This window comes from Balaenoptera borealis (assembly GCF_965194805.1).
Source record: "Balaenoptera borealis genome assembly, chromosome: 17".
Lineage (NCBI taxonomy): Eukaryota > Metazoa > Chordata > Mammalia > Artiodactyla > Balaenopteridae > Balaenoptera > Balaenoptera borealis.
In genome coordinates, this window is record NC_138876.1 from 17,687,439 (window position 1) to 17,704,226 (window position 16,788).

Below are 16,788 nucleotides of genomic sequence, written 5' to 3' on the forward strand. Positions count from 1 at the left end.
TAATTCTCAAGGGAACTCATTAAAGCCACTAGCAAAACCTCGTATTTGTCTACTACCAATGCTCATGCATCTGTCTGTCCCTGGGGAAGGAGTTATATTAATTTCTATTTCTTTTCTGCCTCCAAAATCCCATGCAAATATATCTCATTTAAGGAATCTAAATGAGAAGACTGATGGCATTGGATTCTGGCAAGCATAGTTCTTAGGTTTCCAATCTGTGATACAAAGGATGGCATAGAATGCAGTCTGGGTAGGTATCCATCAGAGAGAAAGAGAAGAAAAAAAAAAAGAGGAGGAGGAGCAAGGATATTTATTATGTCCAAAGTCACACACTGAATAAATCCCAGAGCTGTGTTTCATTCCTAGTTAGTATGATTCTAGAACCTGCCTTCTTAACCACTCTGCTTTTATTTGCCTATGCTCTTTATTCCTGGAGAAAAGATAAAGAGTGAAGTTAATTATATAGTGATATAGAGAATAACATAACTGACTTTATTTGTAACTGACTTCATTGGAAAGGAGTTAGGGAAATAGCAATTTAAAAAGAATAAGAACTAGTTTTGAGGGCTACAGGAAAAGAAGCGGAATTCAGTAAATATTGCTAAGGAGAAGAATGAAGAGACCCACAGGACCATCCTGCCTCGCTATTTCCATAAATATTTTGAACCATTCTTATTTTCAGGCAAGGCCCCCTTTCCAGAGTAAGGTCCACAGAGAATTATAATAGCAGACTGAGAAGGAATCTTAACAATCAATTCACCTCAGATGGGGAAATGAGACCACTGAGACCATCAAGGAGATTTTTTCAAGTTCACAGACAGGCAGACTTGGAGTCAAAAACTTTCTTCTAGACCATGTTTTAGTCTGTAGTTTTAATTATTTAATATCTATGAATTTTTGTGTGGGTCTGGTGGTTAAAACAGTCAAGTAGAAATGGTGTTTGCTATTTTTGGCTCATCTGCAAACTTGCTGGCAGCTATGTCATATCTCATTCACTTCATCCAAGATTTCCAGAAACTCCATGTTACCATATGTGGAATAGAAGTCTCATTAATCATCATTCAAAATATTAAAGGGACTGAACTGTGAGTTAATTTGTACAAAGTACTTTGAGATTTTTGGATAAAATCCACCATATAAGCAAAGAGAAGGGAACTATCTTCCTTTTCTGGATCATCAAACAATATCCTGAAGAACGACAAACTCTAAATTCAATAAGGAATGTAAATGTTCCGTTTTGAGATCTTCCAGTCAAATTGGGAACAACTTCAAGATCCATGAAATTCCAAAAGTAATCATAAAGTGAGCTTGCCTCCAGAATCTTCCTGTGTAAAAGTAGGAGCATTTTAAAATTACTTTTGGGATATTTCTATCCTGATGAAACAGCTGGCCATACTCTCCACTTAACTATGTACTCCCACGCCATCTCTGGAAAACTAAATACTGTGATTTACTTCAGCCATATTGTATTAATATTTATTTGAAGAATAAGAACAAATAACCACTGAATTTTTTCTTCTTTGAGAAGCACTGCATTCCTCAAGATTTATGGGAATCTATTTGTTTGTATTGTCTTGTTTACTAATCTTTATCAATCTCCAGTGACTGAATATACTTATTCTGTTTAACTCCACATTGTTCATTGCACTTGATTATTAAATATTTCATTTTGTGTTAGAGAACACCACTTATCCTCAGTAGAAAGTAATAACCATTTATTTTTCTTTCTTTCCTATTCAGAGGCCAATTAAAACAAATTATTTTATACAACATGAAATTTAGCAAATGCCCACACTGAGAAGCATAGCAAAATTCTTAATTAACTAGTCTGTTACCCTCACCAGGTTGTATTATCAGAAATATTTAAAGAACTAAAATGATGTAATTTTAACAAACTGTAATTGAAAAATCAAAAAGAGAATCATTTTGCTGTCAAGTACAAACGGCATTTGCTAACCTCTTCCAAAACACTTAGAGAATTCAGTTTATTAGAATCAAATCTGTCCAAAAAATATATATGAATCAACTGATGAAGACATCTACAGTTTATTGGGCTCCTTGGTTCTCGACATCCTGCCATCTGGGTTCTACTTCTACTGTACTACTGAAACTGATTTTGACGAAGTCATTAACAGCCCCTTGGACACTAATGTCTTCTTTTTTTTTTTTTTTTTTATTTATTTATTTATTTTTGGCTGTGTTGGGTCTTCGTTTCTGTGCGAGGGCTTTCTCTAGTTGTGGCAAGCGGGGGCCACTCTTCATCGCGGTGCGCGGGCCTCTCACTATCGTGGCCTCTCTTATTGCGGAGCACAGGCTCCAGACGCGCAGGCTCAGTAGTCGTGGCTCACGGGCCTAGTTGCTCCACGGCATGTGGGATCTTCCCAGACCAGGGCTCGAACCCGTGTCCCCTGCATTGGCAGGCAGATTCTCAACCACTGCGCCACCAGGGAAGCCCCACTAATGTCTTCTTGAAATGAACTTTTTTTCCTTTGTGTTTCTTAGGATTCTCTCCTAGGCCATCTTCTCAATTTCTATATTCTCCTTGAGTGATTTCAGATGTTCTTTTGACTTCAATCACATCTAGGTTTCTAAACATCTTTTTATAGTCCAGATCTAGTCCTGAGCATCAAACCTTTATATTCAATTTTATATTACATATCTCCACTTAGATATCTGATCAAAATCTTGTGCTCAATATTTCCAAAACTGAACTCATATTCTTATCCTCCACAAACTGCATTTTCATCTGTGCTCTGAATTTCAATGAATGCAATCCATCAATCTTTCAGTTGCTTAAGCCATAACCCTCATAGTCTTCATTACTGCCTTTTTCTCCTTTCCTCAGCACCTACAACATTGCCAAGTCCTCATGATTCTGTCTTTTAAATACTTTTAAAATCTATTCATGATTCATACTACCTCTATTGTTTAGACCACAATTATCTTTTGCTTGGATTAGTATAAAGGAATCCCAACTGGATTTTCTGTATTCAATCTTATCTTTCTCCAACTCATTCTTTACATTGAACTAAAATTATAATATGGGCATGTCATTTCCTTCTCTCTCTTTATTCTCTGAATGGTAGGAGGCATCCTTAATGCCTCATTTCTCTTTCTCCTCCAAACCCAGGTCCCATCGATTCAACAATTTGAATGATAACAAATATGACCGCTTCTCTCCACTCCCAGGTCTGAGTTAAGTGTCCACACTAGATGCTTCCAGAGCCACTGTACTTACCTCTACTAAAGGTGGCAATGATCACAGTCTTTGGTAAATGTTTCTTTACTTTTCTGTGACCTCTAACTCACTGTAAACTCTTTCAGGCTTAGGACCTTGTCTTGTTCACTCATATTTCCAGCACGTGGCTCTTTGGTAAGGCATATAAAAGGAGCTTGTTAATAGTGATTGAAAAAAGAAAGAAAAGGAGGAAGAAAGAGAAGGAAAATGACCATTAGAAAAGTCACATTGTTTATTTTTTCAGAAAGACAAGCTATGTTCTTTCATCTTGAAAGTCCCAAGGAAATAATTATTTCTGAAATGAGTAGTTACAAAGTTGAGCAAAGATGCACTGTATGTATGAAAGAAACCCCGTAGTAGGGAGGGGGAAAAGAAGAAGGATTGTTAAGAAAAAGAAAAATCCATCCTTCATGGCTTCCATCCCACCGGACTTGCCCTTTCCCTGTGCCAACAGATACTGAGTGGTACTGGACATTTCCAGCCCAGACAGAAAATCATTTTAAATGTTGCCTAAGCCATAAGAAAAAAAAAGAGCCTATCACTCCAAAAAAAATCATGAGAATTAAAAATAAATCTAAGCCTTAACTAAGCCAATAATAACTTTTCATATAAAACTGCTGCTCTGAGCCTTCACTTTACTTCTTTATTTGTAAAGCTTAGCTGGTCTAAATTGTGGCATTTGAACTGTAAAGAAGGTACCCTACTCTTGATTTTAGCACTCAAAAAAGCAGGGGGGGAAGCTTCAAAGAAACTAAGATGAAACTGGTTAATTGAGTGAGTTCACTTTACCATGTTCATAATACCACCTCAAACTTAACGCTACCTCCTTGGCGGACTGGCTGAACAAGAATTGCAGAGTAATATGATGCCAGGCTGCATGTTAAGTTCCCATGAAAGGAGAAACATGATTTATGTGGGTTTTTTTTCTTTCAAATACAGTAAGCATAGAAAAGAAAAAGACATCTGAGATTTGATTGCAAAGCTATGTTCATTATTATTATTATTATTTTTAACATCTTCATTGGAGTATAATTGCTTTGCAATGGTGTGTTGGTTTCTGCTGTATAACAAAGTGAGTCAGCTATACGTATACATATATCCCCATATCCTCTCCCTCTTGTGTCTCCCTCCCACCCTCCCTATCCCACCCCTCTAGGTGGTCACAAAGCACCGAACTGATCTCCCTGTGCTATGCAGCTGCTTCCCACTAGCTATGTATTTTACGTTTGGTAGTGTATATATGTCCATGCCACTCTCAGGTCATCCCAGCTTACCCTTCCCCATCCCTGTGTCCTCAAGTCCATTCTCTACGTCTGCATCATTATTCCTGTCCTGCCCCTAGGTTCTTCAGAAACATTTTCCTTTTTTTTAGATTCTATATATATGTGTTAGCATATGGTATTTGTTTTTCTCTTTCTGACTTCACTCTGTATGACAGACTCTAGGTTCATCCACCTCACTACAAATAACTCAAATTCGTTTCTTTTTATGGCTGAGTAATGTTCCATTGTACATATGTGTCACATCTTCTCTACCCATTCATCTACCCATACATTCCCACCAACAGTGCAAAAGGGTTCCCTTTTCTCCACACCCTCTCCAGTATTTATTGTTTGTAGATTTTTTGATGATAGCCATTCTGAACAGTGTGAAGTGATACTTCATTGTAGCTTTGATTTGCATTACTCTAATACTTAGTGATGTTGAGCATCCTTTAATGTGTTTGTTGGCAATCTGTATATCTTCTTTGGAGAAATGTCTATTTAGGTCTTTGGCCCATTTTTGGATTAGGTGGTTTGTTTTTTGATATTGAGCTGCATGAGCTGCTTGTAAATTTTGGAGATTAATCCTTTGTCAGCTGCTTTGTTTGCAAATATTTTCTCCCATCCTGAGGGTTCTCTTTTCCTCTTGTTTATGGGCTCCTTTGCTGTGCAAAAGCTCTTAAGCTTCATTAGGTCCCATTTGTTTATTTTTGCTTTTATTTCCATTTCTCTAGGAGGCGGGTCAAAAAGGATCTCACTGTGATTTATGTCATAGACTGTTCTGCCTATGTTTTCCTCTAAGAGTTTTATAGTGTCTGGCCTTACATTTAGGTCTTTAATCCATTTTGAGTTTATTTTTGTATATGGTGTTAGGGAGTGTTCTAATTTCATTGTTTTGCATGTAGCTGTCCACTTTTCCCAGCACCACTTATTGAAGAGGCTGTCTTTTCTCCACTGTATATTCTTGCCTCCTTTTTCAAAGATAAGGTGACCGTATGTGTGTGGGCTTATCTTCGGGCTTTCTATCCTGTTCCATTGATCAATATTTCTGTTTTTGTGCCAGTACCATACTGTCCAGATTACTGTAGCTTTGTAGTATAGGCTGAAGGCCGGGAGCATGATTCCTCCAGCTCTGTTTTTCTTTCTCAAGATTGCATTGGTTATTCGGGGTCTTTTGTGTTTCCATACAAATTGTGAAATTTTTTGTTCTACTTCTGTGAAAAATGCCATTGGTAGTTTGATAGGGAGTACATTGAATCTGTAGATTGCTTTGGGGAGTAAAATCATTTTCACAACGTTGATTCTTCCAATCCAAGAACATGGTATATCTCTCCATCTATTTGTATCATCTTTAATTTCATCAGTGTCTTATAGTTTTCTGCATACAGGTCTTTTGTCACCTTAGGTAGGTTTATCCCTAGGTATTTTATTCTTTTTGTTGCAGTGGTAAATGGGAGTGTTTCCTTAATTTCCCTTTCAGATTTTTCATCATTAGTGTATAGGAATGCAAGAGATTTCTGTGCATTAATTTGTATCCTGCTACTTTACCAAATTCATTGATTAGCTCTAACAGTTTTCTGGAAGCATCTTTAGGATTCTCTATGTATAGTACCATGTCATCTGCAAACAGTGACAGTTTTACTTCTTCTTTTCCAATTTGGATTCCCTTTGTTTCTTTTTATTCTGTTATTGCTATGGCTGAAACTTCCAAAACTATGTTGATAATAGTGGTGAGAGTGGGCAACCTTGTCTTGTTCCTGATCTTAGAGAAAATGGTTGCACTATTTCACCACTGAGAATGATGTTGGCTGTGAGTTTGTCATATATGGCCTTTATTATGTTGAGGTAAGTTCCCTCTATGCCTACTTTGGAGGCTTTTTATCATAACTAGGTGTTGAATTTGGCTGAAAGCTTTTTCTGCATTTATTGAGATCATCATATGGTTTTTCTCCTTCAATTTGTTACTATGGTTTATCACATTGATTGATTTGCGTATATTGAAGAATCCTTGCATTCCTGGGATAAATCCCACTTGATCATAGTGTATGATCCTTTTAATGTGCTGTTGGATTCTGTTTGCTAGTATTTTGTTGAGGATTTTTGCATATATGTTCATCAGTGAAACTGGCCTGCAGTTTTCTTTCTTTGTGACATCTTTGTCTGGTTTTGGTATCAGGGTGATAGTGGCCTCGTAGAATGAGTTTGGGAGTGTTCCCCCCTCTGTTATATTTTGGAAGAGTTTGAGAAGGATAGGTGTTAGCTCTTCTCTAAATGTTTGATAGAATTTCCCTGTGAAGCCATCTGGTCCTGGACTTTTGTTTGTTGGAAGATGTTTAATCACAGTTTCCATTTCAGTGCTTGTGATTGGTCTGTTCATATTTTCTATTTCTTTCTGGTTCAGTCTTGGAAGGTTGTGCTTTTCTAAGAATTTGTCCATTTCTTCCAGGTTTTCCATTTTATAGGCATATAGTTGCTTGTAGTAATCTCTCATGATCCTTTGTATTTCTGCAGTGTCAGTTGTTACTTCTCCCTTTTCATTTCTAATTCTATTGATTTGAGTCTTTTCCCTTTTTTTCTTGATGAGTCTGGCTAATGGTTTATCAATTTTGTTTACCTTCTCAAAGAACCAGCTTTTAGTTTTACTGATCTTTGCTATCATTTTCTTCATTTCTTTTTCATTTATTTCTGATCTGATCTTTAAAATTTCTTTCCTTCTGCTAACGTTGGGATTTTTGTTCTTTCTCTAATTGCTTTAGGTGTAAGGTTAGGTTGTTTATTTGAGATGTTTCTTATTTCTTGAGGTAGGACTGTATTTTAATAAACTTCCCTCTTAGAACTGCTTTTGCTGCATCCATAGGTTTTGGGTGGTCGTGTTTTCGTTGTCATTTGTGTCTAGGTATTTTCTTATTTCCTCTTTGATTTCTTCAGTGATCTGTTGGTTATGTAGTAGCATATTGTTTAGCCTCCATGTGTTTGTATTTTTTACTGATTTTTTCCCGTAATTGATATCTAGTCTCATAGCATTGTGGTCGGAAAAGATACTTGATACTATTTCAATTTTCTTAAATTTATCAAGGCTTGATTCGTGACCCAAGATATGATCTATCCTGGAGAATGTTCCATAAGGACTTGAGAAGAAAGTGTATTCTGTTGTTTTTGGATGGAATGTCCTATAAATATCAATTAAGTCCATCATGTTTAATGTATAATTTAAAGCTTGTATTTCCTTATTTATTTTCATTTTGGATGATCTGTCTATTGGTCAAAGTGGGAAGTTAAAGTCCCCTACTATGATTGTGTTACTGGCGATTTCCCCTTTTATGGCTGTTAGCATTTGCCTTATGTATTGAGGTGCTGCTATGTTGGGTGCATAAATATTTACAATTGTTATATCTCTTCTTGGATTGATCCCTTGATCATTATGTAGGGTCCTTCTTTGTCTCTTGTAATAGTCTTTATTTTAAAGTCTATTTTGCCTGATATGAGAATTGCTACTCCAGCCTTCTTTTGATTTCTATTTATATGGAATATCTTTTTCCATCCCCTCACTTTCAGTCTGTATGTGTCCCTCAGTCTGAAGTGGGTCTCTTGTAGAGAGCATATATACAGGTCTTGTTTTTGTATCCATTCAGCCAGTCTATGTCATTTGGTGGGAGCATTTAATCCATTTACATTTAGGGTAAATATCGATATGTATGATCCTATTACCATTTTCTTAATTGCTTTGGGTTTGTTATTGTAGGTCTTTTCCTTCTCTTGTGTTTCCTGTGTAGAGAATTTTATTGTAAGGCTGGTTTGGTGGTGCTGCGCTCTCTTAGCTCTTGCTTGTCTGTAAACGTTTTAATTTCTCCGTTGAATCTGAATAAGACCCTTGCTGGGCAGAGTAATCTTGGTTGTAGGTTTTTCCTTTTCATCACTTTAAATATGTCCTGCCACTCCCTTCTGGCTTGCAGTGTTTCTGCTGAAAAATCAGCTGTTAACCTTATGGGGATTCTCTTGTAAGTTATTTGTTGTTTTTCCTTTGTTGCTTTTAATATTTTTTCTTTGTATTTAACTTCTGATCGTTTGATTAATATGTATCTTGGTTTGTTTCTCCTTGGATTTATCCTGTATGGGACTCTCTGCACTTCCTGGACTTGATTGACTATTTCCTTTCCCATATAAGGGAAGTTTTTAACTATAATCACTTTAAATATTTTCTCAGTCCCTTTCTTTTTCTCTTCTTCTTCTGGGACCCTTATAATTCGAATGTTGGTATGTTTAATGTTGTCCCAGAGGTCTCTGAGACTGTCCTCAATTCTTTTCATTCTTTTTTCTTTATTCTGCTCTGCAGTAGTTATTTCCACTATTTTATCTTCCAGGTCACTTATCCGTTCTTCTGCCTCAGTTATTCTGCTATTGATTTCTTCTAGAGTATTTTTAATTTCATTTATTGTGTGGTTCATCATTGTTTGTTTGCTCTTTAATTCTTCTAGGTCCTTGTTAATTGTTTCTTGTATTTTCTCCATTCGATTTCCAAAATTTTGGATCATCTTTACCATCATTACTCTGAATTCTTTTGCAGGTAGACTGCCTGCCTAGTTCCTCTTCATTTTTTTGTTCTGGAGGGTTTTTACCTTGCTCCTTCATCTGCTATGTGTTTCTCTGTCTTCTCATTTTGCTTAACTTATGGTGTTTGGGGTCTCCATTTTCCAGGCTGCAGGTTCGTAGTTCCTGTTGTTTTTGGTGTCTCCCCCCAGTGGCTACGGTTGCTTCAGTGGGTTGTGTAGGCTTCCTGGTGGAGGGAACTGGTGCCTGTGTTCTGGTGGATGAGGCTAGATCTTGTCTTTCTGGTGGGCAGAACCATGTCCTGTGGTGTGTTTTGGGGTGTCTGTGAACTTATTATGATTTTAGGCAGACTCTCTGCTAATGGGTGAGGTTGTGTTCCTGTCTTGCTAGTTGTTTGGCATGGCTTGTCCAGCACTGTAACTTGCTGGTCGTTGAGTGGAGATGGGTCTTAGTGTTGGGATGGAGATCTCTGGGAGAGCTTTGGCCGTTTGATATTACATAGGCCAGGAGATCTCTGGTGGACCAATGTCCTGAACTCGGCTGTCCCACCTCAGAGGCTCAGGCCTGGAAGCTGGCTGGAGTACCAAGACCCTGTCAGCTACACAGCTCAGAAGGAAAGGGAAAAAAAAAAAAAAAGAAAGAAAGAAAGAAAATAAATAAATAAAAATAAAATGAAGTTATTAAATAAAAAAATATTATTAAAGGTAAAAAAATAATAAAGTAATAAAAAGAAAGAAAGAAAGAAAGAAGAGAGCAACCAAACCAAAAAACAAATCCACCAATGATAACAATCGCTAAAATCTATACTAAAAAAAAAAACAAAACGGACAAACAGAACCCTAGGACAAATGGTAAAGTCAAACCTATACAGACAAAATCACACAAAGAAGCATACACATACACACTCAGAAAAAGAGAAAATGGAAAAAAAAAATATATATATATAAATATAAAAAAAAGAAGAGAGCAACCCAATCAATAAACAAATCTACCAATGATAATAAACTCTAAATACTAAACTAAGATAAACATAAGACTAGAAACAAATTATATGCCGAAAGCAAACCCCAAGTCTATAATTGCTCCCAAAGTCCACCGCCTCAGTTTCGGGATGATTCGTTGTCTATTCAGGTATTCCACAGATGCAGGGTACATCAAGTTGATTGTGGAGATTTAATCCACTGCTCCTGAGGCTCACGGAGAAATTTCCCTTTCTCTTCTTTGTTCGCACAGCTCCTGGGGTTCAGCATTGGATTCGGCCCCGCCTCTGCACGTAGGTCGCACTCTGGTGTCTGTTCTTCACCCAGACAGGGTGGGGTTAAAAGAGCGGCTGATTCGGTGGCTCTGGCTCCCTCAGCCCAGGGGGAGGGAGGGGTACAGAATGCGGGGTGAGCCTGCGGTAGCAGAGGCCGGAGTGATGTAGCAACAACCTGAGGCGTGCCATTTGTTCTCCTGGGGAAGTTGTCCCTGGATCATGGGACCGTGGCAGTGGCGGGCTGCACAGGCTCCCGGGAGGGGAGGTGTGGATAGTGTCCTGTGCTTGCACACAGGCTTCTTGGTGGCTGCAGCAGCCTTAGCATTTCATGCCCGTCTCTGGTGTCTGCACTGATAGCCGTGGCTTGCACCCATCTCTGGAGCTCGTTTATGCGGTGCTCTGAATCCCCTCTCCTCGCACACCCTGAAACAATGGTCTCTTGACTCTTAGGCAGGTCCAGACTTTTTCCCAGACTCCCTCCTGTGGTGCACTATCCCCCTTCAGGCTGTGTTCACACAGCCAACCCCAGTCCTCTCCCTGGGATCTGACCTCTGAAGCCCGAGTGTCAGCTCCCAGCCCCCACCCGCCCGGCAGGTGAGCAGACAAGCCTCTCGGGCTGGTGAGTGCTGGTCAGCAGCGATCCTCTCTGCAGGAATCTCTCCGCTTTGCCCTCTGCACCCCTGTGGCTGTGCTCTCCTCCGTGGCCCCGAAGCTCCCCCCCTCCACCACCTGCAGTCTCCGCCCGCAAAGGGGCTTCCTGGTGTGTGGAAACTTTTCCTCCTTCACAGCTCCCTCCCAGAGGTGTAGGTCCCATCCCTATTCTTTTGTCTCTGTTTTTTCTTTTTTCTTTTGCCCTACCCAGGTAGGAGTTTCTTGCCTTTTGGGAAGTCTGAGGTCTTCTTTCAGCGTTCAGTAGGTGTTCTGTATGAGTTGTTCAACATGTAGATGTATTTTTGATGTATCTGTGGAGAGGAAGGTGATCTCCACGTCTTACTCCTCTGCCAGCATGAAAGTCCTCCCATTATTTTTTAATGTCTTCCTTTCCCTGCTACAGTCTTATCCCAGGGCAGAGGGACCGATGTGCAGTGATTCACAAGCAACATGAGGCGACAGTTCTACCTTGTCTTGAAATTCTAAACACATTTCAAAGACACATTTTCAATTGTGTCACACCCATTTGAAACTACCCTCCTTAAAAATGACATCTTTTCTTATTATTTATTTTTCCAGTTTGACTCCATGAACCTCAAACTGAGCTCCCTGGATATTTGAAAGTGAAATTATGTTTTTTTAAAAAAGGAATTTTGCAATTAATGAGAGAAAAGAGTTACTTCAATTCTGGAAAAAGTCAACTCAATTTACTCCAATATTTTATATCCCTTGATGTCCTTAGTTTTACCTATTGTGTCTCTCCTCACACATTTCATGATGGTGTTCCAAATGAGCACTCAGTACACTTTTTAAAAAATTACTTTCAGAACTTCCCTGGTGGTGCAGTGGTTGGGAGTCCGCCTGCCAATGCAGGGGACACAGGTTCAAGCCCTGGTCCAGGAAGATTCCACATGCTGAGGAGCAACTAAGCCTGTGCACCACAGCTACTGAGCCTGTGCTCTAGAGCCCACGAGCCACAACTACTGAGCCCGTGCGGCACAACTACTAAGCCGACGTGCCTAGAGCCCATGGTCCATGACAAGAGAAGCCACCGCAATGAGAAGCCCACGCACGGCCACAAAGAGTAGCCCCCGCTCGCTGCAACTAAAGGAAGCCCGCCCACAGCAATGTAGACCCAATGCAGCCATAAATAAATAAATAAATAATTTTTTAAAAATTACTTTCATTTTTCTAACTATATAGTTTATGGAGAACATTAAAGAAATACTCAAAAATGACTCATAATGCCATTGGCAAGAAGTAACTTCATTCTTGGATATTTTCTTCATGTTTTAATGCAGCTAAGGTCATGAAGTTCTCTGTACAATTTTCACTTTTATTTTTTTACCCAGAGTAATTCACATATCAAAAATGTCATCACAAACATTATTTTTATTGCTAACTAATGTTGGATTTTTAGGTAGTTTTCATTTTTTTAATACTATAAATTTTGCAGTCACAATTATCTTTGTATTTTCCAAGCTCGATGTCAAAGATAAATGACTATATCAGAGAATATATATTATCTATATTTTGAGGCCTATTTTATTCTTGTTTGATTCCCATTTCTAAATAGCATTTAAAAAGATGGTACAAGTTGACTTTCTCATATGCACTATTTAAGAACAATCCTTTCACTACAATTTTAAGAATATCGGCATTATTTACTTTACCTTTCAAATTTGATGAGCAAAATGGAATGTCCTTATTATTCTAATTGGCATTTTTGATTACCAGGATTGCTGAAATTTGATCTGTGTGTTCTGCACACCCACACACAGACACACACATATTCATATTCCTCAGTGTCCACCTACTTGCATATGCACGCAGGTGTGTCCCTTATATGGTAATTTTATTTATCTTTCAGGGCCTTCCTCTAGCAGTTATATTTCTATGAATGTAATCACAGTGTCTGACTTGGTTGAGAACTCCACCCTGTGTTTGAACTCAGGCTCAGATAGTCCAGAAAAATGTTTCACCAAAAATCAGTTTTCTGGACACCATTCAATAGAACCACATCAATTAATCTTCTCTGTTCTCAGGTATGAGCAGCATGAATGCTGAATTTGTTCTGAAAAGCTAGCCCTGTGTTTTCTGGAGCCATTGAAGGGGGAAGCCTGAGTTTATCAGGTAATTATTCCCCAAGGAGGGGGCAGCCGATGCCAAGAGAGAGAATGAGATCACTTTTATTTCCTATCTGGCCTTGGATCAGCTCACTCCGTTCCTTTGAGGGGCAGTAGAATAAGGGACTGGAGCATCCTGAAATACTTTATTTTTTAACCACATGTCTCCATGTTTATTACTGCGTATGAGATCAGAAGGCCATATGGACTGACTTGAGGATGATATTTTGAGAAATTATTAAAATGATTCATTGTAAATGCAATGGATAAACACAAAGACACGAAAAATGGGATCATTAATAATTTGATAATGTTTTGGACACAGCTACAGTTAACAGTATACATTGATGTCTCGCAGAAGAAGCAAAATGTGCTTTAAGATAGCAAGAGACATGGTATCGGCAAATAAACAAATGACAACAACAAAACCCCACAGCTTTCAGCAGATTCCCCTGAAGACCCAGTTGTCCCAATGCAATTCCATTAGACTAGACAGAATAATTATTAGCATTGCCATCTCACGCCAGTGCTAGTCTAACACCTCTTTCTTATAATAGTAACACCTCATAACCTAGTGTTTGCGATGTCTAACCCATTCCAGCTGCAGGAACCCTGCCAGATCTCCGCCTCAAGAAAAGATTTTCGCCTTCCACCTCCTCTCCCACAAGGAGCTAGAGATGAAAACACAATAGCAGTTCTTTCCAAAAAACACTTTTGAGCTCTGTATTCTCAATTGTTCTCTGATCTCCACCCTGACCTACCAAACCATTCTCAACGGTAAATTGATAGTAAATATTAATGGTAAATGCCTATCACCTATTTTTATTATATAACAATAATATATAGCATATATAGCTTAATTAGCTTAATTAGCATATGTAATGCACTAAGCAATATGGTAAGACGTTTCAAAAAGTATATATTCTCACAACCTATAGACTACATTCTATTATTATTACAATTATTATTACTAGCTACCATTTATCGCATGCCTACTTTGTTACAGGCACCATGTTGAATGTGTTATAATATTTATAATCTTCTCAACAACTTTATGTGATAGGTATTAAAGTCACTTTATAAATAATAAAACTGAGATTCAAAGAGGTTCATTAAATTATATGTGAACCACTTACTACAACGGTTGACACCTAGAAAATGCCCAAATATTACCTATCTTATTATTAACAGTATATATTTTATTATTAATATTAATTTTGAGAAGTCATAGAACATGTCCCTTGGATGAAGATTTGGTTTGGGAGGGCATACCATATACAAAAAAAATTAGCATTTGTACATTTGTACTCTATTTTCTTAATAATATTAATGTTAATAATATTAAAAAATATTACTAAGTAATAATAATAATACCAATACTACTACAATATATATGCAATATATAAAATATATAGTACAGTAATATTATACATTATAATAATGCTACATGGTATACTAAAAGTACTACTACTATTATTATTTTATATGCTATAACAATACTAATATCATTAATTAAAAAGCTTAGCTTTATAAATTACCTACTGTGTGCCGAACACTGGGTTAAGACCTTGTTTTAACTTAAAAAAATTCTGTGCAACAAATTCTTGCGTTACTTTCTGACTTCCAGATGAATAAGGCAAGGAGAGGAGAAATGAATTAATTTGTCCAAAGCTTCACAACTTGTATGAAGAGATCCAGGATCTGCATCTAGGCCATCTGACTTAAAAGCTCTAGGTCTTAGTCACTGTGCGTTTGAGAACTAGGAGGAAGATTATACATCATTTTGTATTTAACCCCTTATCTACCATGAAGAAATGCTAAGGGAAATAAATTGTACATAATTACATAGCATTTATGGCCTAGATGAAATTTGGTAATAATAATCTTGTTTGCTTACTATACAGAGTCACTGTGCAAAGATTATCTTATTTAAAGTCCCAATATTCTTGTAGGTTACGTTCTTGTATAATTCCCTTTTTACCTTAAAGGAAACTAAAATTCAGAGTGGTTAAGCAACATGTCCAAGGTCACCAGAGAAACTGGGCTTTGGACTCAGGCAGTCTGGCTCCTGAACCTTTGCCCTTAACTGCTATTCACTTCCTAGGTCAACCACCATCCAACCCAATGCCCTTTCCACGTCCATTTCTTCATCTCACACCAATTTACAAAAGCCAACTGTTAAATTTTCAGGAAATTTTTAAGTTGGTGGTCAAACATAGTCATTATTAAGAATTAAATTTTAAGAGGCGGATGGACCTAAAGTCTGTCATACAGAGTGAAGTAAGTCAGAAAGAGAAAAACAAATACCGTATGCTAACACATACGGAATCTAAAAAAAAAACAAACCAGTTCTGATGAACCTAGGGGCAGGACAGGAATAAAGACGCAGATGTAGAGAATGGACTTGAGGACACGGGGAGGGGGAAAGGTAAGCTGGGACAAAGTGAGAGCATAGCATTGACATACATACACTACCAAATGTAAAATAGATAGTTAGTGGGAAGCAGCTGCATAGCACAGGGAGATCAACTCCGCACTTTGTGGCCACCTAGAGGGGTGGGAGATGGAGAGTGGGAGGGAGACGCAAGAGGGAGGGGATATGGGGATATATGTATACATACAGCTGATTCACTTTGCTATACAGCAGAAACTAACACAACATTGTAAAGCAGTTACACTCCAATAAAGATGTTTTAAAAAAAAGAATTAAATTTTATAAACCTATAATCAAATAAATATATTAAAAATAAAGGTAAATCCTTTTGTTCCTTTGTGACTCATTTTATTTTTAATACTAATACTATTAGTATTATTAATATTAATACTAATAATATTAATGATAGGAACATTAATAATAAATTAATAAATTACACTAATAATACAAATACCATTACCACTGTTAATACTATATACTTTACTACACATATATTATTTTACTACACTTCCAAATCCTAATTATTTTACTACATTTTACTGTTATCAAGGCTCTTGAGACTATGTGTCCATTGTATCTGTATGGTGGGAATACTACATAATGTTTCTCTACTGCACACCTTTTCCCAACTCTGATTTTAGTGATGTCATATTGATAGCCTGAAATTGGCCACCTTAGGACTATTTGAACCACAGAAATAGGTGAATGCTACAAATCAGTGCATTTATTGCCCCACATAGTTGGTTGCTAAACACTTACCCGTAGCACTGCCAAGGGTCATGAGTATTCGAACAGAAGTCACTGGAAAATTGTTCCTAAATAATTTAGGTTATATGAGGAAACCTCTAGTTTATGTTACACTCATTCAAATGATATAATATGGATTCACTGAATACAAAAAATTAACTGTCCTGGTGATACTAGTGACATTTTGTGAGTATAAACACTTCAAAGTAAGTTCCTAGAGAATTTTAGCTGATATTCAAACTAAAAGGCTTTTAAACATCTCCACGAAATCTGTCTCTCCCTCTCTTTCTTATGTAAGCAACTTAGTATAAGACAAAGGGTGGAAAAAAGATAATAGATTCTAAATTCATATAATATAATACAGTGTGGACCATCTAATGAACCATTATAGTTTCTAGTGGCAGATCCCACTTAAGAAGGACAAAACAGTGAAAGGTGATACTAAGCCCACAGGCCAGAGGAAAAATCCAGTCCAGTGTGAGAGGTGTCATTAGTGGGGCACAGCCTGAGAGATGTAAACCATTCCA

The 16,788-nt window shown here is 37.6% G+C and overlaps 1 long non-coding RNA gene across 1 annotated transcript in view; it reads right to left on the reverse strand.

Annotated features, from left to right (window-relative positions):
* LOC309615174 overlaps positions 1 to 16,788 on the reverse strand; it is a 166,875-nt gene that overhangs the window by 131,688 nt on the left and 18,399 nt on the right. The window lies entirely within an intron of this gene.